Raw genomic sequence first — 24,785 nt, forward strand, 5'->3', positions numbered from 1 at the left:
TGCTCTCGTCGATGGTTCGTGTTCAGGGGGGTCGACGGAGGCCGATGTCGTCCCGGGCCCGCCATGCGGGAGGGGTAGGACCACGCCACGAGGCCGGGTCCAACAGATATATAATGGCTAAATAAAATATTTTAATTCTCTTAGAAACTCAAGATTCTCTGGATATGTAATTATGACAACATGTTAAAACGTCAGGAATGATTCTGAAAGAAAACAAAAACAAAAAACGAAAATAATGAACATGTATGTCTTCACTTTCCATGATCATGTGATTGATGATGTAATGGATAGTGGTGTGTTTCACTTTAGCATACATAAAAAAGCAACTAACTTTATTGACCATTACAGTGTGAACAAGGGCGTCTAAGCCTGAAACGCGTAGCTGTTGTTTGTGGTGGTAAAATAAATAACATTGTTGCCGTACCTGGTGGTCCGTCTCCTTCGTCGCCGGCGTTGTATGCCTGCTTGCTGGAAGTTGAGAGGAGTTCACTTGTTCATATATATATATATATACACACACACACACACACATATATACATGCATGTACACATAAATGAGAGGAAAGTTGTGGCCACCATGTTAGATATTGATGCAGGGCAACAGAGGCTGAAAATACAATGGAAAAGTAATGGAAGGAGTAAAGGTGGAGGTACTTTGACAGCATGGGTGTGATAGAGGGGTTGCTGAGTTACACCTGATGGGCAAGAAATTGTCCCAAAACATTGTAAGTGTGAGGATCCACAGATCCAGGATCCATCATGGTGCTCAGTGTGGCCCGCATGTGAATCCACGACCGATCCACAGATCCAACCCCAATGGAAGAAAAAATACACACCCTCACAGATCCACTTATACACTTTCTTATACCCTCACAGTACCACTCATACATCTACCTACACACCTATGCAGCCACTCACAAACTCACTTACATGTCCACTTCATCACTCACACAGTCACAGACATACCCACACAGCCACTCACAGAGCTAATTCACCCATTGACTCACATACCCAAACAGTCACTCACACAGTCACTCACACACCCATACATCCACTCACACACCTATAAAACCATTCCCACACACACACCCATACAGCCACTCACACACCCATGCAGCCACTGACAAACCCAGCCTCACAAACACACAGATACTTACATGCCCACTCACACACTGAAATAGCCACTCACACACCCATACAAACACTTCTATTTAACACCAATTAAACAGTAGAAAGTACTCTAGTTGGGTAAATATTCTTTGCAAAGCTGTGGGCTCTTTTTGGAGAAACGGGCAGGCAAGAGTCCGTTCTAGGCCAGCAACTCAAACAGCTACTGACACAGCCACACACACACCCACTCATACACCTATACAGCCACTCTCACATTTACTCACATACCCACAAAATCACTTACACGTCCATACAGCCACTCACACACCCACCCAGATAACCCCTCATACACTCACTCACAAACCCATACAGCCAGTCACACACCCATTCACTGACCCATACACCCACTCACACACCCACTTACAGACCCATACAGTCACTCACACCCTCTCACAGACCCATACAGACACTTACAAACTCACTCACAGACTCATACAGCCACTCACTGACCCACAAAACCACTTAGACCACTATTTACACACTCTCACAACTACTCACACACCCTCTCACACAGCCATACAGACACTCAACCTACACTCACAGACCCATACATCTACTCATACACCCAGTCACAGACCCATACAGCTACACACACACCTACTCCCAGACCCATACAGACACTCATATACCCACTCACAGGCCTATACAGCCACTCATATACCCACTCACACACCCACATAACCACTCACAGACCCACTCATAGGGCCACACAGCCACTCACACACCCCAAAAATATTTACACACCCGCTCACACAACCATACAGTCACACGCACACACACTTACAGACTAATACAGGTACTCCCCCTCCCAGACCGATACAGCACTCACATACCCACTACCACACCCATACAGCCACTCACATACCCATACAGCCACCCATATACCCACTCACAGACTCATACAGCCATTCACACACCTGCTCACTGTCCCACAAAATGACTCACACACCCACTTACACCCCCTCAAAACTACACACGGCCAGTCATACACCCAGGATAACATAATGGGGTAACCCAAACAACATCCATGGACCTGGGCATCAAGTGGTGTAGAAAACAGTTGGTCCTAGACTTATTTACCACGCAATAAAGTCAAAAAATATTTACGATCTGAGATCCAATTTAGGCATGCATTTAGGCATGCATACAATCAGCAAAAAGTATTAAATACAAAAAATTCTGCAAATGTGCACCAGGCATTAAGAACAACATTGGCACCGATTGACTCTTTAAGAAGATATCTGTTTTTATTCATAGACACATATTAAATTGGTAAGTACATTACCATGCTCAGTAATAGTTAGGAAGTTTCTCCGAAGGAAGGGGCATGAAAAAAGTAGTGCTTATGTGTGCAATACCACTCATACACCCATGCAGACACACACACACCCTCACTCACTAACCCATACAGCCACTCATACACCCAGTCACTGACCCATTCAGCTACTCACACACCCACTCACAGACCCATACAGACACTCATACACACACTCACAGACCCACACAGCAACTCACACACTGTCACACAGACTCGTATCGCTACTCACACACCCACTCACTAGCCTATAAGCCACTTATACATTTACTCTTAAACCTTACAGGTTACAGGTAGGAAATGCAATTTAAAAAACATAGAAATTCACTAAGAAACAAACGTTACAGTGATGTTATAGTTAGGAAGTAACATAAAAAACTTAGGAATTCACTGAAAAAAAACAAAGGTTATAGGGACACAATAGTTAGCCTCAGAGTGCAAATGCACAAAACCCTAGAACTTCATCAGTTATAGTTATCTGAGCCAAGTATAACTTATGCACTGCTGCACACCACTCACACCTACTCACAGACACATTCAACCACTCACATACCCATACAACCACTCACACGTACACACATAAAGTCATACAATCAATCAATCAATAAATCAACCAAGTGACTTGTAAAGGATGACTATTCACCAATAAGGGTCTCAAGGTGCTGGGGGAGGGGTTTATGGGGGATGCTGATCTGTCGAAGGCACTGTGGTCTAGTCGAAGAGCCAGGTCTTGATGTCCTTCCTGAATTGAGGCAGTGGCAGTGATTTCCTGAGGTGGAGGAGAAGGGTCTTCCAGATCTTTGCTGCAAGGTAGGAGAAGGATTTTCTTCAAGCTGTGGTCTTGCAGATCCGTGGGACAGTGCCCAGGGCCAGTTGGGCAGAGTGGAGGCCTCTGGTGGGTGCGTGGAATGCATGGCAGTGGTTGAGGTATGCAGGTCCGGTGTCATGTAGGGCTTTGTAGGCGTGTATGAGGAGCTTGAAGGTTATCCTTTTTTTGTCCGGGAACCAGTGGAGGTCTCTCAGTGGCTGGTAATGTGGCTGCTGCAGGGGATATTGAGGATGAGTCTGGCTGAGGTGTTCAGAATGTTCTGCAGTTTCTCTAGCAGTTTCTGGGTGATGCCGGCATAGAGTGCATTCCCAGAGTCGAGTCTGCTGCTGATGAGAGCGTTGGTGACTGTCTTTCTGGACTCAGTAGTGATCCACTTGAAGATCTTTTGGAGTAGGTATAGCATGTTGAAGCAGGATGGTGAGACGCCGTTGATATGACGGTTCATGATGAGAGAGAAGTCCAGGATGATGCCAAAGTTTCGTGCGGTCTGTGGGTGTGGGGGGATCCAAGATCTGTGGGCCACCTGGAGTCGTCTCAGGCAGAGGGGGTGGAGCCCAGGATGAGGACTTTGACCTTCTCTGAGTTGAGCTTGAAACAGTTGTCCTTGATCCAGGTATCCTGTCGTGGAAGTTGTTCTAGGTGACTGTGGGGTTGTTGGTGAGGGAGAGGATCAGCTGGGTGTCGTTGGCGTAGGAGACAATGTTGTGCCCATGGTTTCTGACGATTGCTGTGAGCGGGCCATGTAGATGTTGAAGAGAGTCGGGCTCAGGGAGGAGACCTGACGTACCCCACAGCTGATCTCTGTAGATTCAGAGTGGGACAGAGGTAGTCTGTCTCTCTGTGTTTGGCCAGTGAGGAAGGAGCGGATCCATTCCAGGGCTTTGTGCGGATGCCAGCATCGTAGATTGTTGTGCATAGGGTACGGTGGGAGATAATGTAAAAGGCAGCCAAGAGGTCAAGGAGTATGAGGATTGCAGTTCTGCCACAGTCGAGGAGGGTACGAACGTCATCTATGGCAGTGAGGAGTGTGTTCTTAATGCTGTGGTTGCTTTGGAAGCCAGATTGGGAGAGGTCCGGGATGTGAGTCACTTCAATGAACTCCTTGATGGCCTTCTCAATGACCATCGCTGGGAAGGGTAGCAGAGAGATGGGTCGGAAGTTCTTGAGGTCTGTTGAGTTGGCAGAATGTTTCATCAGCAAGGGGTTGATCTCTGTGTGTTTGCAGTCTTCAGGGCAGGTGGTGGAGTTGATGAAGCAGTTGATGATGCGGCAGAGTTCGGGGGCGATGGTGGTTCCTGCTCTGTTGAAGATGTGGTGTGGGCAGGGGTCCACGGGTGCTTCAGAGTGGATGCTCTTCATTGTCTTGAGAGTGTCATCGGTGGTAAGGGGAGTCCCGCTGAGCAGGGTCTGCTGGGTTCTGGTATCATTGGGTGCAGTGATTGCGGGTGAGGGAGAGGGTCTTGGGTATCGAGGCTGTCGAAGCTGTAATAGATCTCTTTAATACATGCACACAACCACTCAAACACCCATTGAACAACTTCCACGCACACTCACATACCCATACTACCACTCATACACCCACAAAGCTACTCAGGTACATACTCACACACCCATAACCACTCACACACCCATACAACTACTCAAACACCAACTGACATACCTATATAACCACTCACACATCACATTCTACCACTCACACACACATACAACCACTCACACTGCCAATCACACACCCAGAAAACCACTCACAAACCCATTCACAGACCCATACAGCCACAAACATACCCACTGACAGACCTATACAGCCACTCACACACACACTGGCAGATCCATACAGCAGCTCACCCACTCACACACCCATACAGCCACTCAGACACCCATTCACATATAGATACAGCCAGTCACACACTACTCAGAGATGAAATATGTTAGAAATAGTATCACTCATTAGTAGTACAGAAAGAACAGTAATTTAACTTATGCAGTTGCTTAGTATACATGTTTTAGTCTCAGAAATGTTTACAAAAGACTTACACTCACTGGATGATGTCATCAGTAATGTCATTTGAGATGTCATCATTGATGTCAAAATGTCACTGACCATGTCATCAGTGATGTAATATGGGAGGTTATAAACAGTGCATTTCGGGGGTGTCAGTTATATTTAACTCAGGTAACTATAACTGCTGAATGTCTATGGTTTTGTGCTTGTGAAATCTTAGCCTAACTGTATTGTCCCTGTAACCTTCATTTTTTTTTGTGAATGTATATTTATATACACACACACACACACACACATGCACACCCACACACACACACACACACACACACACACAAATATAAATGAGACATTAAACCCCGTTGGCTGCATTTGTTTATTCTCAGCAGTCCAGAATGCTATGAAAGCAAATAGAAACATGTAGGAGCTCAGTTAACGTGGTACCACTGTTGTGTTATGTTATGTTATATGGATTTGTAAAGCGCACGTATACCCGGAGGTGTCTTGGCGCTGTGGACAGTTGGTAATGTATTTGCGTCTAGTTCTGAAACAGCCAGGTTTTCAGGCCCTTCCTGAAGGAGGTGAGAGTAGGTGCGCTCCTGAGATCAAGAGGAAGGGAATTCCAGAGCTTGGTGGTGTGAAAGTGAAAGCTGCGGCCGTGCCGTTGTAAGGTGCGGATTTTAGGCACCTGAAGAAGTTTGGTGCCGGAGGAATGAAGATGCCTGGTGGGCTCATACCAGGTGAGCAGATTCTGTAAGAAGACCGGGCCTTTTTGGTTCAAGGCTTTATAGGCTAGGGAGAGGCCCTTGAATTTGATCCGCTGCTCATCAGCAGAAAAGAAAGCCTCACCAAAAAAACGAAATCAACAGACCAACGCATGGTACTGGTGTCTAAATATTCCACGACAAGTGCTATCTTCAAGAGAATTTTCCTCAACAACTGGCCCATCCTACAGATGGAACCCGATTTCAGGGACATTTTTTTGAATTTCACCACTGTTCGCCTACACCCGCAGCAGTAACATGAAGGAAATTCTCGCCAATAAATCTTCCATTCTCAAAGAGTACAAAGGAACCTTGCCGTGCATGAACTGCAACAATTGCAATTGTATAATCAAAGGAAACATCATAAGACATCCCATGAACGGCCATTCTATTAAATTACATGTTAACGCTACCTGCCATTCTACGAATCTCATCTATGCCATTAAATGCCCTTGTGGCAAATTGTATGTAGGCAAGACCGAGAGAAAAGTCAAAGTACGTATGAACGAGTACAAATCGAACATCCGTACTAGAAACTGTAAATCCAATGTCGCTACCCATTTCAATGAATCTCATCACACCATTGCTCAACTTCAATTCATTGTACTTGAAACGATTACAAAAAGTGAAGGAACTGACAACCGCAAACTTTTGCTTAAAAGAGAATTAGAATGGATGTACCGTTTGCAAACCCTGAAGCCACATGGACTCAATGATCGTGTTGAATTTAGTTGTTATTTATAATGTTGATTTTGTATGATAGACTTATCAGTCGACATTCAGCATTGCTCTTTACTAGTCTTTCCCATTCTTCATTTTCACTTGACCTTTCCAATATGGCCGTCACCTTTCACTTAATTTACCTTTCAGACACATTATGATAGTCCTCTGTCTACCTCCACGCTCTCGTATTCACCCCTCTGCACTTCACCGGGTTCCTCATTCGTAATCTGATCAGCCGTAGACTGAACCTTCGCCTCCCGGCGTTCTCATTATGAAGTAAGTTTTCTCGTCTCTTTGCAGACATCTAGCTCACGCTTCACTTGAATTTTCACTTAACTCACGCCGCGTGTGTAAAACCCGTCACTCCCTCGTACTTACCTTAACCTTTAGCTCACTTCCACACCACCCCAAGACCCTTGCTAATTAATTTAACCCGACACACGCTTTACTTTTGTACTTAATACCACACCCCGGTTCCAATATGCGCCCACATTAATATAATGCATGTTTCACCTTTCACTCTTTCCCTATTCTAACTCAGGCTCGTTTCCTCTTCTTTCAGTTCTCCTTGACAAAGGGCAGCCCGCCGAAATGCATCGGAGTCTTCATTAAATGATCACTTGTGGATTTTGCCATGAATTTTGTTGATATGATGACAATATCACGAAGAATCTTTTCAGAATAATGATAATAAATAACTCAGTCTAAGACATTGGAATCAATTCTTTGATCCTTCCTGGAGTGCCTCTTTTGGGATGTACCCGCATTTTTATGCGTACACAACTCATTCAATATATTCATAAGCGTTGGACGGAAACGCTTCCAGAGAGTGCACCCTACCATTTAACTTTCCACTCAGATACTCCATTTAAGTTTTGCAGTGCACCCTCCACCCTTTTTTTTCGTTGTTCTAAATGATTCCAATTGAGTCTTTGTATTGTCAAATGACACAGATGTTATTATTGTGCTACTTAGATTTTTTGCAATGTTCATAAGTCAAGGATTCTCAGAAATATGGATACATTATTGAACAGGTGAGAAACGACACTTAATCCCACTTCATATTCTGTACAAGAAACTTGACCCAGAGATGCCCGGTGTTCCGACACATATTCTTACACTATGAGCTAAATTGGAGCAAAGCTTGGAGCTTTAAGCGCTGAACCTGTGAAGTTTCTAAAAGGATTTGCTGGGCCAGAAGAAGAACGTGACTTTAAAGAAATAGAAAAATATCTTGTGCATGTGGGAAATCGAGTTCTGACTGTCACACATTTGACAATCTTTGGTACAGTGAGTTCAAGAGATCAGTCCCGCTAAGTGACCTTCCTCAGACCTCATATTCTGAGAGTGGATACATGAAAAGAGAGTTCTACTTGATCAGAAGATGTGTTAATGTTTTTGATCATGCATATGTAAAGAAAGATCTGTGTGAGTTTGGTTGGGAAGATATAGATGGGGTGCTAAAACCTATGACATTTATAATGCCTCTACCCACAGAACTTACACGTACTTGCAAAGACTGTGCTAAGATGTCCCTGTCGATATTCTCTTCTTAAATGTTCAATATTCTGCAACTGTACCACTAATTTACCCAGCAATAAAGTCAAAAAATATTTAGGAACTGAGATCCAATTTAGGCATGCATACAGTTAGCAAAAAGTATCAAATACAAAAAATTACACAAATGTGCACCAGGAATAAAGAACAACATTGGCACCTATTGACTCTTTAAGAAGATATCTGTTGTTATTCATAGCCACATATTAAATTAGTAAGTACATTACCATGCTCAGTAATAGTTAGGAGGTTGCTTCAAAGGAAGGGGCATGAAAAAGTAGTGCTCATGCATGCAATACCAGTCATACACCCATGCAGGCACATAGACACGCTCACTCACTAACCCATACAGCCACTCACACACGCTCACTCACTAACCCATACAGCCACTCACACACTGTCTCACAGACCCATATCGCTACTCAAACACCCACTCACTAACCTATACGCCACTTACACATGTCTTAAACATTACAGGTTACAGGTAGGAAATGCAATTTAAAAAAAACATAGAAATTCACTAAGAAACAAAAGTTACAGTGATGCTATAGTTAGGAAGTAACATAAAAAACCTAGAAATTCACTGAAAAAACAAAGGTAATAGGGGCATAATAGTTAGGCTCAGAGTGCAAATGCCCAAAACCCTAGAACTTCATCAGCTATAGTTATCTGAGCCAAATATAACGTATGCACTGCTGCATACCACTCACGCCTACTCACGCACCCATACAACCACTCAAACGTACACACATATACACTCATACAATCAATCAATCAATCAATCAGGTGACTTGTAAAGGATGACTATTTACCAATAAGGGTCTCAAGGCACTGGGGGAGGGGTTTAGGGGGGCTGCTGATCTATCGAGGGCACTGTGGTTCAGTCAAAGAGCCAGGTCTTGAGGTCCTTCCTGAATTGAGGCAGTGGCAGTGATTTCCTGAGGTGGAGGGGAAGGGTCTTACATGTCTTTGCTGCGAGGTAGGAGAAGGATCTTCTTCAAGCTGTCGTCTTGCAGATACGTGGGACAGTGCCCAGGGCCAGTTGTGCGAAGTATGCCGGCCCGGTGTCATGTAGAGCTTTGTAGGCGTGTGTGAGGTGCTTGAGGGTTATTCTTTTTTGGCTGGGAACCAGTGGAGGTCTCTCAGTGGCTGGTGATGTGGCTGCTGCAGGGGATATTGGGGATGAGTCTGGCTGAGGTGTTCAGAATGTTCTGCAGTTTCTTGAGCAGTTTCTGGATGATGCCGGCATGGAGTGCATTCCCAGAATTTAGTCTGCTGCTGCTGAGAGCGTTGGTGACTGTCTTTCTGGACTCAGTGGGGATCCACTTGAAGATCTTTTGGAGTAGGTATAGCATGTTGAAGTAGGATGGTGAGACGCCGTTGATCTGACGGTTCATGATGAGAGAGGAGTCCAGGATGATGCCAAGGTTTCGTGCGATCTGTGGATGTGGGGGGATCCAAGATCTGTGGGCCACCTGGAGTCGTCTCAGGCAGTGGGGGTGGAGCCCAGGATGAGGACTTTGACCTTCTCTGAGTTGAGATTGAAACAGCTGCCCTTGATCCAGGTATCCTGTCGTGGAAGTTGTTCTTGCCAACTGTGGGTCTGTTGGTGAGGGAGAGGATCAGCTGGGTGTCGTCAGCGTTAGAGACAATGTTGTGCCCATAGTTTCTGAAAATGGTTAGGAGCGGGCCACGTAGATGTTGAAGAGAGTCGGGCTCAGTCAGGAGCTCTGACGTACCCCACAGCTGATCTCTGTAGATTCAGAGTGGGACAGAGGTAGTCTGTCTCTCTGTGTTTGGCCGGTGAGGAAGGAGCGGATCCATTCCAGGGCTTTGTGCGGATGCCAGCATCGTAGATTGTTGTGCATAGGGTACGGTGGGAGATAATGTTAAAGGCAGCCAAGAGGTCAAGGAGTATGAGTACTGCAGTTCTGCCACAGTCGAGGAGGGTACGAACGTCATCTATGGCAGTGAGGAGTGTGTTCTTAATGCTGTGGTTGCTTTGGAAGCCAGATTGGCAGAGGTCCGGGATGTGAGTCACTTCAATGAACTCATTGATGGCCTTCTCAATGACCATCGCTGGGAAGGGTTGCAGATAGATGGGTCGGAAGTTCTTGAGGTCTGTTGAGTTGGCAGAATGTTTCATCAGCAAGGGGTTGATCTCTGTGTGTTTGCAGTCTTCAGGGCAGGTGGTGGAGTTGATGAAGCAGTTGATGATGCGGCAGAGTTCGGGGGCGATGGTGGTTCCTGCTCTGTTGAAGATGTGGTGAGGGCAGGGGTCCACGGGTGCTTCAGATTGGATGCTCTTCATTGTCTTGAGAGTGTCATCAGTGGTAAGGGGAGTCCCGCTGAGCAGGGTCTGCTGGGTTTTGGTGTCATTGGGTGCAGTGATTGTGGGTGAGGGGAGAGGGTCTTGGGTATCGAGGCTGTTGAAGCTGTCATAGATCTCTTTAATACATGCACACAACCACTCAAACACCCATCGAACAACTTCCACACACACTTATATACCCATACTACCACTCATACACCCACACAGCTACTCAGGTACCTACTCATACACCCACAACCACTCACACACCCATACAACCACTCAAACACCAACTGACATACCTATATAACCACTCACACATCACATACTACCACTCACACACATACAACCACTCACACTGCCAATCACACACCCAGAAAACCACTCACAAACCCATTCACAGACCCATACAGCCACAAACATACCCACTGACAGACCTATACAGCCACTCACACACCCACTGGCAGATCCATACAGCAGCTCACCCACTCAAACACCCATACAGCCACTCAGACACCCATTCACATATAGATACAGCCAGTCACACACTACTCAGAGATGAAATATGTTAGAAATAGTATCACTCATTAGTAGTACAGAAAGAACAGTAATTTAACTTATGCAGTTGCTTAGTATACATGTTTTAGTCTCAGAAATGTTTACAAAAGACTTACACTCACTGGATGATGTCATCAGTAATGTCATTTGAGATGTCATCATTGATGTCAAAATGTCACTGACCATGTCATCAGTGATCAAATATGGGAGGTTATAAACAGTGCATTTCGGGGGTGTCAGTTATATTTAACTCAGGTAACTATAACTGCTGAATGTCTATGGTTTTGTGCTTGTGAAATCTTAGCCTAACTATATTGTCCCTGTAATCTTCATTTTTTTTGTGAATGTATATTTATATACACACACACACACACACACATGCACACCCACACACACACACACACACATACACACCCACACACAAATATAAATGAGACATTAAACCCCGTTGGCTGCATTTGTTTATTCTCAGCAGTCCAGAATGCTATGAAAGCAAATAGAAACATGTAGGAGCTCAGTTAACGTGGTACCACTGTTGTGTTATGCTATGTTATATGGATTTGTAAAGCGCACGTATACCCGGAGGTGTCTTGGCGCTGTGGACAGTTGGTAATGTATTTGCGTCTAGTTCTGAAACAGCCAGGTTTTCAGGCCCTTCCTGAAGGAGGTGAGAGTAGGTGCGCTCCTGAGATCAAGAGGAAGGGAATTCCAGAGCTTGGTGGTGTGAAAGTGAAAGCTGCGGCCGTGCCGTTGTAAGGTGCGGATTTTAGGCACCTGAAGAAGTTTGGTGCCGGAGGAATGAAGATGCCTGGTGGGCTCATACCAGGTGAGCAGATTCTGTAAGAAGACCGGGCCTTTTTGGTTTAAGGCTGTATAGGCTAGGGAGAGGGCCTTGAATTTGATCCGCTGCTCCACCGGGAGCCAGTGCAATTTGCGAATTTCAGCTGAAATACCTGGGGATGTTAGATAGTATTCGTGCTGCTGAGTTTTGTACACTATGTAGTTTTTTCAAGCATTGTTTTTTTACATTTTCTAGCAGTCCGTTACAATAGTCTAGTTTTGACTGGATTAGATTAGGGATGTCACTACTGTTTTTTTGTGTCTATCGGGAGGTATGGAAGGATCTTCCAAACTTTCTTTATAAGGAAGTGGCTGGCCGAACCCGTGGCGTTTGTGTGTTGGATGAAGGCGAGTTTGTGATCCAACCATACCTCCAGGTTCTTAGCCTTTAATACTGGTTTTGGGGGTTCGCTAAATTCTGAAGGCCACCGTAGATTTCCCCAACTGGGTAGTAGGTTGCCAAAGATCAGAACTTCGGTCTTTTCCGAGTTTAATTTGAGGCAGTGTGAGTTCATCCATTGGTTGATGGAGCGCATACAGTTTAGAAATTGTGGGGTGGGGGGGACTCCATTCTTGTAAGCTGTCACTACGATCTGAGTTTCGTCAGCGTAGGAAGAAAGGCTAAAGCCACAACTCTGAATCAGCGGGGCCAGCTCTGAGACATATACGTTGAAGAGTGAAGGGCTCAGCGAGGAGCCCTGTGGCACACCACAAGGAACAGTGTAGGGGTCTGAAAAAAAGGTGTCGATCGAAACCGTAAGCTTTCAGATAGGAGGACAGTAGGGCCAATGCAGAACCCCCTACTCCTAACTTCTCGAGCCGCTCATGCAAGAGAGAATGGTCCACCGTATCAAAGGCGGCTGATAGATCGAGGAGTGTACCGTATCAAAGGCGGCTGATAGATCGAGGAGTGTACCGTATCAAAGGCGGCTGATAGATCGAGGAGTATTAGCACCGCTGTGCCGCCTCGATCCATCACCGTGGTACTGTGGTACTATGGCACACCTGTACCAGATTGTGCCCCTGAGAGCACAGCTCTGTGTTTGACACATTGACGCATAGCTATGAGAGAGAGGGTCCACTGGGAACTGACTCGATGGGACCGGTGGGGGGCTTCACTGAAAGGACCCACTGTGCAGGTGACCGCCACCCAGCCTAGCTTCTGTCTCAGCTGAGATGTGCCCACAATCCACCAGCGCCACTGTCCGTATCCACAGTGTCCACCCTGCCCAGCTTCCATTTCAGCTGAGCTGTGCCTATAATGAGCCGGCACCGCAGTCAGTATCAATAGTGTTACCAGACAAGATTGATTCTGGCAGAGCTGCCCTCCTTCCAGCCCCAGGCAGTTCTCTTTCCTTTCTGATTCTTCTGTACACTTCTCTTTGTCTGAAAATGTAGACAGAAAATCTGTGGGGGTCATATCTAAAGTATATTAAAAAAGAAGCAGAGTCAGCTGGTGCCCGAGGGAGCTGGCACTGTCCCAGCAGACGGAGGGTAACACTGTGCCCAAGACACACTCGTTCCCGAAGAGAGCTGGGACAGAATGTAAGACTGAGAGAGTCAGGGCCTGGAGCTGACAGATAGATAGATAGACAGATAGATAGATAGATAGACAGACAGACAGACAGACAGACAGACAGACAGACAGACAGATAGATAGATAGATAGATAGATAGACAGACAGATAGATAGATAGATAGATAGATAGATAGATAGATAGATAGATAGATAGATAGATAGATAGATAGATAGATAGATAGATAGATAGATAGATAGATAGATAGATAGATAGATAGATAGATAGATAGATAGATAGATAGATAGATAGATAGATAGATAGATAGATAGATGGATAGATGGATAGACAGACAGACAGACAGGTAGAGAGAGAGAACGATAGATGGATCGTTCGATGGATAGATAAATAGATAGATAGATAGATAGATAAACAGATTATATATATATATATATATATATATATATATATATATATATATATATATATATATATATATATATATATATATATATATAGAGAGAGAGAGAGAGAGAGATAGATAGTTAGATAGATAGATAGATAATTCTGTCTCAATGCCTCTCCCTGTCTCTACTTCTGCACCTTCTCTCTCTCTCTGTCTATCTTTCTTTCACTCTTTCTCTCCCTGCCTCTCTCACTCTGTCTCCACTTCCCTTTCTTGGTCTCTGCTGCTTTTCCCTTGCTCACCTTGTTTCTCTCTGCCTCTCATCTTTGTCTTTCAATGTCACCCTCTGACCTCTCATTCTGCCTCTCCCTGCTGCTCTCTCCCCTTCTGTCCATGCCTTTCCATAACTTTTCCTCTCTTCATCTTTCTTAATCTTGCTGCTTCTCTCTCTTCTTGCCTCTCTCTGTCTCTTCATCTCTCCCTGTTTACCTGCACTTGTCCATGTTCAATGTCTTGGCCATTAGTCACTTATGTCCTAATAATGGTAATTTCAGAGAAGCTCTTAGACTTGCAAAAATGTAAATGGTCAGTTCTTTAGGTCCCTGCTGCTCGCTTAAGTGAAGCACTTTTGCCATCATTTGCTGTGAATTGCCTTCCAGCTGTGCCACGCGGTCGGCCGGATGGACCTACGGGGGCAGGAGTGCTTTTAGGACGCTTTCTTGCTCCCCAGGTGCGGGGACACTAGACACTTAGATGATGCAACCAGGGAAGGTGGCCATGGGCCTTGTCTGGGGTCAAGATGTCTTCTCAGATGTTGCTCTCATTGGTCAGAATCCAGATTGGCGGTCCTCCAATAATCTGTGTTGTTGCACACCTTCCCTCTGATGTCTTGTCATAATTACTTACTGGTAATTTCATTACTCTGAGTTCTTTCTTCCTTGCTCCAGTCCTGACTTTTGAGGCATCCTGAAGCTTTTGAATTTTTGGAGTTTATTCACAAACCCACTGTGGTGCCGGAGCGTCACTTTTTGTGACACCCCGGCCACACAGATTACAAAATCATATCTATCAGGCCACGGAAATGCGTGGCTATGGATGGCTCACAGATATGGAGTAAGGTACGGCAGGGCTAATCTCGGCGTTGCCTTCCTCTGCGCTCGGAGGCATTCCATAAGCCTAGCGGTGGGTTTTCCCACCCAACACCCATGGATTTTGACGCTGCCGCAGATTTACAAGATCATGTACACCTGGAGAAACGCCAGATCCATACATCTCCAAAGGTGAGGTGTGACCAGAAGATATTTCTTTATTTCTCCTTGTTTTTTCCTCTTTCTCAAAATGACTCTTAGGATTGTAGGAATGTGCCCCTTCCAGGGGGAAAAGCAAACCTGCCGATACCACAGGCACCCTTGCCCAAAGGGCCTTCATGTCGAAGTAGTACCTACTAAACAGCATCGACACTCAAGCAGAATTATTCGTTTTCAAAGTATTAGTAACAGTATCATAGTAAATACGGTAGTGATTCACGCCTGTAGATGTGGAGGCCACGTTGCTGCTCTATACATTTCTCAAATTCAAGCTCCCTGAAGTTCCGCCCATGAAGTAGGCCTGCTTTTTGTTATGTTATGTTATGTTATGTTATTTTTATTTGTACTGGGCACAGCTGCCCCAGCAAAGGGGCGTGTAAACCTACCCTGAATCCTCCCAGGACACGGTCAAAGCTTTAGTGAATATAGGCAGCCAGAGGCAAAGGATGGTTTCAACCCTTTCCTAGCCGGCCAAAGTTGATACAAAGAATTCACCTTCCTAAAGGCAGAGACTCTCCTTAAGTTTGTCTGAGCTGCAGCCTTTGCATCCTGAGTATAGAGAGATACTTCTTACACATTCCTGCATCTGGGACAAATTCTGCAGAATCACCTCTTGCTGCACATGTAAGTTGGAACTGAATTTGGGAAGTAGAGAAGATTCAATTTAAGAACTAATCTGTCAGAAAAAAGTTTTAAATATGGAGGTTGGGAGGACAAACCCCCCAATTCCTCCAACCTCCTTGCAGATGTAGTTGCCACCAGGAAAAAACAACTTTCTAAGTTAGATATTGTAATGGCACCGCCTGCAACTGTTCAAAACAATGCCTCTGAATGGAGTGCTTACTGGTGGCCTAGACAAAGGAAAACTCCTCATTATCCTGGACATATAGGAATTTAACTCTCCTGGTCCACCCGGGTTCCCTAAATGATCTAACTGCTGTCCATTGCAGTTGAAGGGTTGCTACCTCTAATCTGGAAGCAAAACCCTTTCTGTGGAAAAACTAGGATTTAGACCTCACTGCATGACATAGGGTCCCAGTCATTCTTAACCCACCATTTCTGGAAGGAATAGGACATGCCTGAAGAGCAGTTCTTCGAGAGTTATCGGTCAAGGATGGCTCTCAGAGAAACCTCCCTTCTGCAGGCCCAACCTCTTCTTTACCAGGATGTTTAAATTTTAGAGGACAGAGAACATCTCTGCTCATTGTCCGAGGTGATGAGAGGGACCGGGACAGAGTCTGTTCCTGACACCCTCCACCTCTGACGCGGAAAAGGGCAGGAGGAACAGGGAGTCCAAATGTCATCTCTGCCTTCTCTTTCTACCTCTTTATCTTCATCAGTGTCTTTTTGATCAATCAAGGACAGCTCATGGCATCCACATCAAAGGCCCCCACACTTTTGAGTCACAAAATTAAATTTGGGTGAAGAGAGTTTGGTTCTGTGGGAAAGGATCTCCCCGTGGGTGCTCCCATCCTCAAACAAATCCTTCTGGACATTACTGGGTGAAGCAGAAATCCAAAGATGACGTCAAGGGCTCGCTCAGCCTATCCACTACCACATTATCCACCAGCCTGATATGGATCACAGTCAAAGAGTAGAGATTCTGCTCTCCCCGTTGAGAGATCTGAATAGCCAGGGAGGCTGAGAGAGGGCAAGCGCCTCCTTCTTTGTTCAAATACCCCGTCCATCATGTTGTCGGCTTTGATCATGTCCAATTGTCCTAGGATTTTGTTCGCAAACTCCAGAAGGTTCGAGCTGAGCTCCCCACCCCCTCCAAGCTTCAAAAATGAAGCTTGTGCAGAAATGACCTTTGCCTGTCTTCTTCTAAGGTCCTTACAGTTGTCCATCCATGTCCACTGGCATCTGTTTCGCTTGACCTTGCAGGAAGAGACACATTTTGTTGGTTGAGATTAAATTAACCTCCAACTCAGGCCATCCTTCATTTCTGGGATTAACAGGATTGAAGATTAAAAGATTTCAGATACCATTGAGCTTGGCGATGGTTAACTAAGATTCCCAAGTGAAATCTCACGCATGGAGCCCGTGCGACCATCACTGTCGCGTCTCCGAGTACCGGAAAGCAACTCTTAGCGATGGAGGCTTTTGGATTACCATAGCTCGAAAATGTTCTTGGCTCTTAAAATGACTCTACTGTACAGAAAAGATGCTATTCTCTTATTCTCAACCACAATGTACAGAACTCTGATACCCTGTTGGGTCTTGTTTGTGTTATATAAAACCTTTCAAATAAATAAATTGTTCCAATTCTTGAGGGATGATTCCTGCCAGTTAATCAGAAATCCCTGTTTCTGTAAGAGAAACATTGCTTTCTTCAGAGGATGAAGGGCAGTCTGTTCTCAAGGACCATGTACTTGCCAGTCACAAAGATGAGAGTGAACTGGTGCTCCTCTGCTGTGTACACAGGCTTTAGTGGGGTCATCAACTTGGTAAATACCCGTGGAGCAGATTTCAGATGAAAAGGTAGCGCACAAAGTTGAAAATGATGATCGCCCACTGTAAAACGCAGACACCTGTAGAGATCTTCAAATATAGGGAAGTAGAGGTAAGAATCTTGAAGATCTATCTTTACTACGAATTCTCTCATTTGCGGTGATTTCTGCACACCGTCCATTTTGAAATGAATTGTCTCTCCCAACTCATTCACCCTCCGTAAGTCCATAACAGAACAGTACCTGCCAGAAGCCCAGCCAGTAGGATTTCACTTTCCTTTCCTTTCTCTTGTTCTAGTTCTAGAGCAGCAGCCTTAGTTCTTTGTCAACAGATGCAAGGCCTTGCCATAAGGCATCCATCTTGCTTTGAAGCCTTGGAACAGGCTTGGGGGTGGAGAGGATCTGGAAGCCTGGGTGCAAATTCAATAGGATAATCTTGATGTTCCATATTCAACACACAAAGACCCGACCACATCTTCCCCCATATGTGAAGAAAGTCTTGGATGCGCTCCCCAACATGGTCTTATGACCTCTCCTCTGATAGATAGTAAGGAGCGGTAACCCTTCTGAGCTGTCAGTCGAGCGGAGGAAGATCTCTCACTGTTAGAACCTCTGGGCTGAAAGCCTTTTCTTCTCTTTAAGTGACTTTTCCAATTATCAGATGAAGAGACATGAAATAGGTGGTAGATTCTCTCCTTTATGTCTTGGAAGCTCTGGTCACTATAGCTTCCAACTGCACAGCAAACCATTTTACTCTTGAATTTCAGAATTCTCAATTTTCCAAACTCTACACCATCCTAAATGTCTGATTAAGACTGCCCTTTCTAGCTGCTAATGAGGATGCTTTAAGACCATCTCCTGACACATCTGAAATACATCTGGATTGTTGCTTCATGCTGGCTAAGAGCTCTGGACAATCTGCTGAGTAGCTACGCGCTCTACAAATACCCTGATAACATAACATAACATAACAATCCCCTCCTTCCTGCATTATTGGTGTAGGAGTTTAGAAGTCTTGACCATGGACTGGGCCGCGTACACTGAAGAGATCCCAGTTCTTATAGCAAGGTTTTTGGCTGAGTCTTTCTGAGCACAGCTTCGATCTTTTTAACCACCACATCAGAGAGGGAAGACCCTTCGGGGCTCACAGACGACCTACCCTAACAGTGTCCACAGACAGCCAGCATTGCACCCAGCTGGACAGAAGGAGGCACGGTTGCATCCTCATCCTCCAGGAGATATAGCGCCAGATGTATGAAGCGTTTGTAATTCGGTGATCTGTCGAAAGTAAGTTAGCGACTGTGAAACGGTATCGAAAAGAATGTGTCGATGTGGTGTTCTGTCCCAGTCACAAGAAAAAAGTTGCAGATTAATGTTGTAAAAAACTTTTTCCACCTGCAAATTAGGATCAAGTGGGAAAACGTAGTAATCAGGTGCAAACGACAGGTGGGTTGAATTGGGGGAGTTTCATTCCATGGAAGTCCATGAAATTCGAGATTCAGCAGAATTCAGTGAAGGGACAGAGTGGGCACCGCAATGTGCCATACATACTCCTCGGTGCCCTTACATAAGCATGTCAGTGCCTCAAGGGGCTTCCACTCCAGTTAATACCACTCAGCGCCCTTACATACTTATGTAAGGGCAACAAGGGGTATGTATGCGCTGCAATACGACCGTGTAGTGCATACCCCTTGGTGCCCTTTGGTAAGTATCTAAGGGCACCGAGGGGCATCTACTCCAGTGCATACCCCTTGGTGCCCTTACGTGGTTATGTAAGCACTCCGAGGGGCATCTACTCCAGTGTATACCCCTTGGTGCCCTTACATGGTTTATGTAACGCTCCGAGGGGCATCTACTCCAGTGTATACCCCTTGGTGCCCTTACATGGTTATGTAAGCGCTCCGAGGGGCATCTACTCCAGTGTATACCCCTTGGTGCCCTTACATGGTTATGTAAGCGCTCCGAGGGGCATCTACTCCAGTGCATACCCCTTGGTGCCCTTACATGGTTATGTAAGCGCTCCGAGGGGCATCTACTCCAGTGTATACCCCTTGGTGCCCTTACATGGTTATGTAAGCGCTCCGAGGGGCATCTACTCCAGTGCATACCCCTCGGTGCCCTTACATGCTTATGTAAGCGCTCCGAGGGGCATCTACTCCAGTGCATACCCCTTGGTGCCCTTACATGGTTATGTAAGCGCTCCGAGGGGCATCTACTCCAGTGTATACCCCTTGGTGCCCTTACATGGTTATGTAAGCGCTCCGAGGGGCATCTACTCCAGTGCATACCCCTTGATGCCCTTACATGGTTATGTAAGCGCTCCGAGGGGCATCTACTCCAGTGCATATCCCTTGATGCCCTTACATGGTTACGTAAGCGCTCCGAGGGGCATCTACTCCAGTGCATACCCCTTGGTGCCCTTACATGGTTATGTAAGCGCTCCGAGGGGCATCTACTCCAGTGTATACCCCTTGGTGCCCTTACATGGTTACGTAAGCGCTCCGAGGGGCATCTACTCCAGTGCATATCCCTTGGTGCCCTTACATGCTTATGTTAGCGCTCCGAGGGGCATCTACTCCAGTGCATACCCCTTGGTGCCCTTACATGGTTATGTAAGGACTCCGAGGGGCATCTACTCCAGTGCATACCCCTTGGTGCCCTTACATGGTTTATGTAAGCGCTCCGAGGGGCATCTACTCCAGTGCATACCCCTTGGTGCCCTTACATGGTTATGTAAGCGCTCCGAGGGGCATCTACTCCAGTGCATACCCCTTGGTGCCCTTACATGGTTTATGTAAGCGCTCCGAGGGGCATCTACTCCAGTGCATACTCCTTGGTGCCCTTACATGGTTATGTAAGCGCTCCGAGGGGCATCTACTCCAGTGCATACCCCTTGGTGCCCTTACATGCTTATGCAAGCGCTCCGAGGGGCATCTACTCCAGTGCATACTCCTTGGTGCCCTTACATGCTTATGTAAGCGCTCCGAGGGGCATCTACTCCAGTGCATACCCCTTGGTGCCCTTACATGCTTATGTAAGCGCTCCGAGGGGCATCTACTCCAGTGTATACCCCTTGGTGCCCTTACATGCTTATGTAAGCGCTCCGAGGGGCATCTACTCCAGTGCATACCCCTTGGTGCCCTTACATGCTTATGTAAGCGCTCCGAGGGGCATCTACTCCAGTGCATACCCCTTGGTGCCCTTACATGGTTTATGTAAGCGCTCCGAGGGGCATCTACTCCAGTGTATACCCCTTGGTGCCCTTACATGCTTTATGTAAGCGCTCCGAGGGGCATCTACTCCAGTGTATACCCCTTGGTGCCCTTACATGCTTATGTAAGCGCTCCGAGGGGCATCTACTCCAGTGTATACCCCTTGGTGCCCTTACATGCTTATGTAAGCGCTCCGAGGGGCATCTACTCCGGTGCATACTCCTTGGTGCCCTTACATGCTTATGTAAGCGCTCCGAGGGGCATCTACTCCAGTGCATACCCCTTGGTGCCCTTACATGGTTTATGTAAGCGCTCCGAGGGGCATCTACTCCAGTGCATACCCCTTGGTGCCCTTACATGCTTATGTAAGCGCTCCGAGGGGCATCTACTCCAGTGCATATCCCTTGATGCCCTTACATGCTTATGTAAGCGCTCCGAGGGGCATCTACTCCAGTGCATACCCCTCGTTGCCCTTACATGGTTATGTAAGCGCTCCGAGGGGCATCTACTCCAGTGTATACCCCTTGGTGCCCTTACATGCTTATGTAAGCGCTCCGAGGGGCATCTACTCCAGTGTATACCCCTCGGTGCCCTTACATGCTTTATGTAAGCGCTCCGAGGGTCATCTACTCCAGTGCATACCCCTCGTTGCCCTTACATGCTTATGTAAGCACTCCGAGGGCATCTACTCCAGTGTATACCCCTTGGTGCCCTTACATGGTTATGTAAGCGCTCCGAGGGGCATCTACTCCAGTGTATACCCCTTGGTGCCCTTACATGGTTATTGTTGGACAGGCCACAGAAAGGGCCGCTCTCCCCCGGCCCAACCAGGCCCGAGCCAGCCACGCAAGTACCACACACCACCATTGCACGTCCACCGTCCCCGCAGGGACCCCTACACTCGAACCTGTTGACCGCGTAGGCCGACCCACTACCGGCCTGCGCGCCCATCCTGGGCGCCATCTTGGACACTCCACCACGAGGCCGCCTGGCCCCCGATCGACCTCAACCCTGGGCCTGGCCAGGCCTCAGACATTCCGGCACCAACATCCACCCAGGAGGTGAGCGGGCTACTTGGTCAGTCAATGGGAGCAAGAGGTGTCGATGGCTCTCCCCCGCCAAGTACCGCTCGCCCATCGCCTCCCCGGGCGCTGGCTCCACCCCCCTGCTGGGTGTCTGAACTCCCTCATCCCGGACCTCCCGACCTCCAAGTGCGAGGGTCCGGACATCAAAGCACACCAGCCCTATAACTGGGGCAGCTCCAGAGCAGGACGGGAGTTGTATCTTGGAGTCGAGAGACGCAAAGAAGAACTCATCCTTGACGGACTACTGGCGCTGCCGTAGCTCTGTCTTGTGCACCCTCGTCTTGCCTGCTGGCGCTGCCGCGGCTTTGGGAACCACCCTATCCTTCATCGTCGTCGGGACCTGCTGGCGTGGCCGCGGACCGTTTGTACCCACCACCTTCATCGGGACCTGCTGGCTCTGCCGCGGACCGTCGTCTTCCTTCATCCATCTCGGGACCTGCTGGCTCCGCCGCGGCCCGTTCATCTACACCCCCGAGCTCGAGGATTGAGAGCTATTGCCATCGTTTTGGTAACAAGACTGTCCCGCTACCCTCTTCCCAAACAGAGACCAGAATAGAGGGGACCCCTGAGTCCAGACCTCCTTGTACCATTCTACCGTACTTGAAGAATTCCCTATAAAGTATCGTTGAACTTTATCCTTGTGTGGTGTCCGTCTGTGGGGGGGGGAGTTACTTGTCTGTACGATTCGCTGGAGACGGCTCTCCCCGGAGACCTCTCCCCTTATCCTCGGCCGACCCTCCCGGTCCGTCTAACATTGGTGGCCAGCGACGGGATCCGAATCACCGCATAAACCGTACAGAGAGTAGCTCACCCCACGGCGAATCACGATGTCAACTAAAGACAGCGGATCAACGGAGAAATTCCAGATGGAGAAATTGGACGAGTACAGCCATCGTGAACTTAAACAGTTCTGTATCGAATTAGGTATCGCTACCACCGGACTAAATACCAAAGATGACTTTAAGCAGGCCCTAGAATCTTGGGCAGAAACCGGGGCTGCCGGAACCCCCGATCAAGACATCGCAGCACAAACCCCCATGGCCCCTGAAGAACGAAGAACGGGTCTCTCGCCAGACGAGATCCAGGAACGAGAAAGAACCCGACTACACGAGCTGGAAATGGCCCGGCTCAAAATGGACGTTGAACTGAAGTTGGCCGAACAGAAAATCAACTTAGAGCACCTGCGTCTCCGAGAAGAAAGAGAGGAGAAACAGAGACAAAGGGAGCTCGAGGAAAAGAAACTGGCATATGAACATGAGCGGAAATTAGCTGAAATCGACCTACGCAAACAGAATAAAGAAGCAGGGGTGCCCGAGCAACCCCACACTCCAGGGGCAACAGAGAAGAAGGTACACATCCCCAAGGATGTCGTTCGAGAATACTTCCGAGAGGACGACATCCAGCAATGGTTTAAGGCCTATGAAATCGCTATGACTGCACACCGGATCGATAGAAGCGATTGGGGGGCCGGTCTGTGGGGGAGATTCCTCAATGAGGGCCGCGACGCCCTGCTGCAACTCCCGGACCACCAGATGACCTCCTATGACCATATGAAAGCTGCACTCCTCACCCGCTATGGCCTCACACCCGAGATGTACCGTCAGAGGTTCCGAGACTGCACCCGCATCCCAGGTACAACTTGGGTGGACTATGTCAATTACTTTAGCCGAGCCTTCGAGGGCTGGATCAAAGGAAGCAAGGTCACAACCTACGAACAACTGTTCAATCTTATGGTATGGGAGCATCTGTCGAACAATTGCTTCATTGAACTTCGCCAGCACCTCCTCGACAGCAAGTTAACGGATCCCCGGCAGCTCGCAGCCGAAGCAGACCGGTGGGAGATCACCAGAGTGAGTCGAAATGGGTCCTCCGAACAGAACCGGAACAACAATGGTCAGCACCGTCCCCGAGGAGGTGGAGGCCAAGGACGCGGAAGAAGCAACGCTCCGGTCACCCCCACTACCAGCCCCACCCCCCCGGCCAACCGGGGCAGCACCCCAGCGCGACCGGGACATCGAGCCAATGTTACCTGCCATCGATGCCAACGAGTCGGACACTATGCAAACGACCCAAACTGCCCCCAGTACCAGAGCCCAAGACCCCGCCAAGTAGCCGCTGCTGCTCTGGGGGAGGAACAGATCTCAGAGGAACAAGAAGAATATGAACAGGAACACCAAGAATGGGAGCCAGCCGCCATGGCTCTCGCCTGCCTAGGGGGGAGAGACCTGGTCCCGCGGGTCCCCCTACCCGCTAATACCCAGAAGTACAGCCAATGGGTGGGCATCAATGGACGCCGGGCTGAAGCCCTTCGTGACACTGGGGCCAGTGTAACAGCCGTCCGCTGTCACCTGGTGACCCCCGAACAATACTTACCAAACATTCTCTGCCCTGTACGTTCAGCCGATAACTCAGAAAGTCTGTGTCGGATGGCCTGCGTCCCCTTCGAATGGGGAGGGGTCTCCGGCATGTTGAAGGTGACGGTCCGAGATGATGCCCCCGTAGACTGCCTCCTGGGTAATGACCTGGAAAGCTCTCCATGGGCAGCAGTCGAACGAAAAGAGCACCTGGGGATGCTGGGCGTCCCGGACTGGGCGTGCGTCACCACCCGGTCCATGACCGCCCGTGCCAACACCCGCCCAGAGGAACTCGAATGGCCGGCGCCACCGCCTCCGGTCGCCCCCGCCGAAACCACCGACCGTGACGTCCCCCCCGAACCAGCTCAACCTCCAGACCTCGCTAACCT

This window comes from Lissotriton helveticus, chromosome 5_1, assembly GCF_964261635.1.
Source record: "Lissotriton helveticus chromosome 5_1, aLisHel1.1, whole genome shotgun sequence".
In the NCBI taxonomy this organism is placed as follows: Eukaryota; Metazoa; Chordata; class Amphibia; order Caudata; family Salamandridae; genus Lissotriton; species Lissotriton helveticus.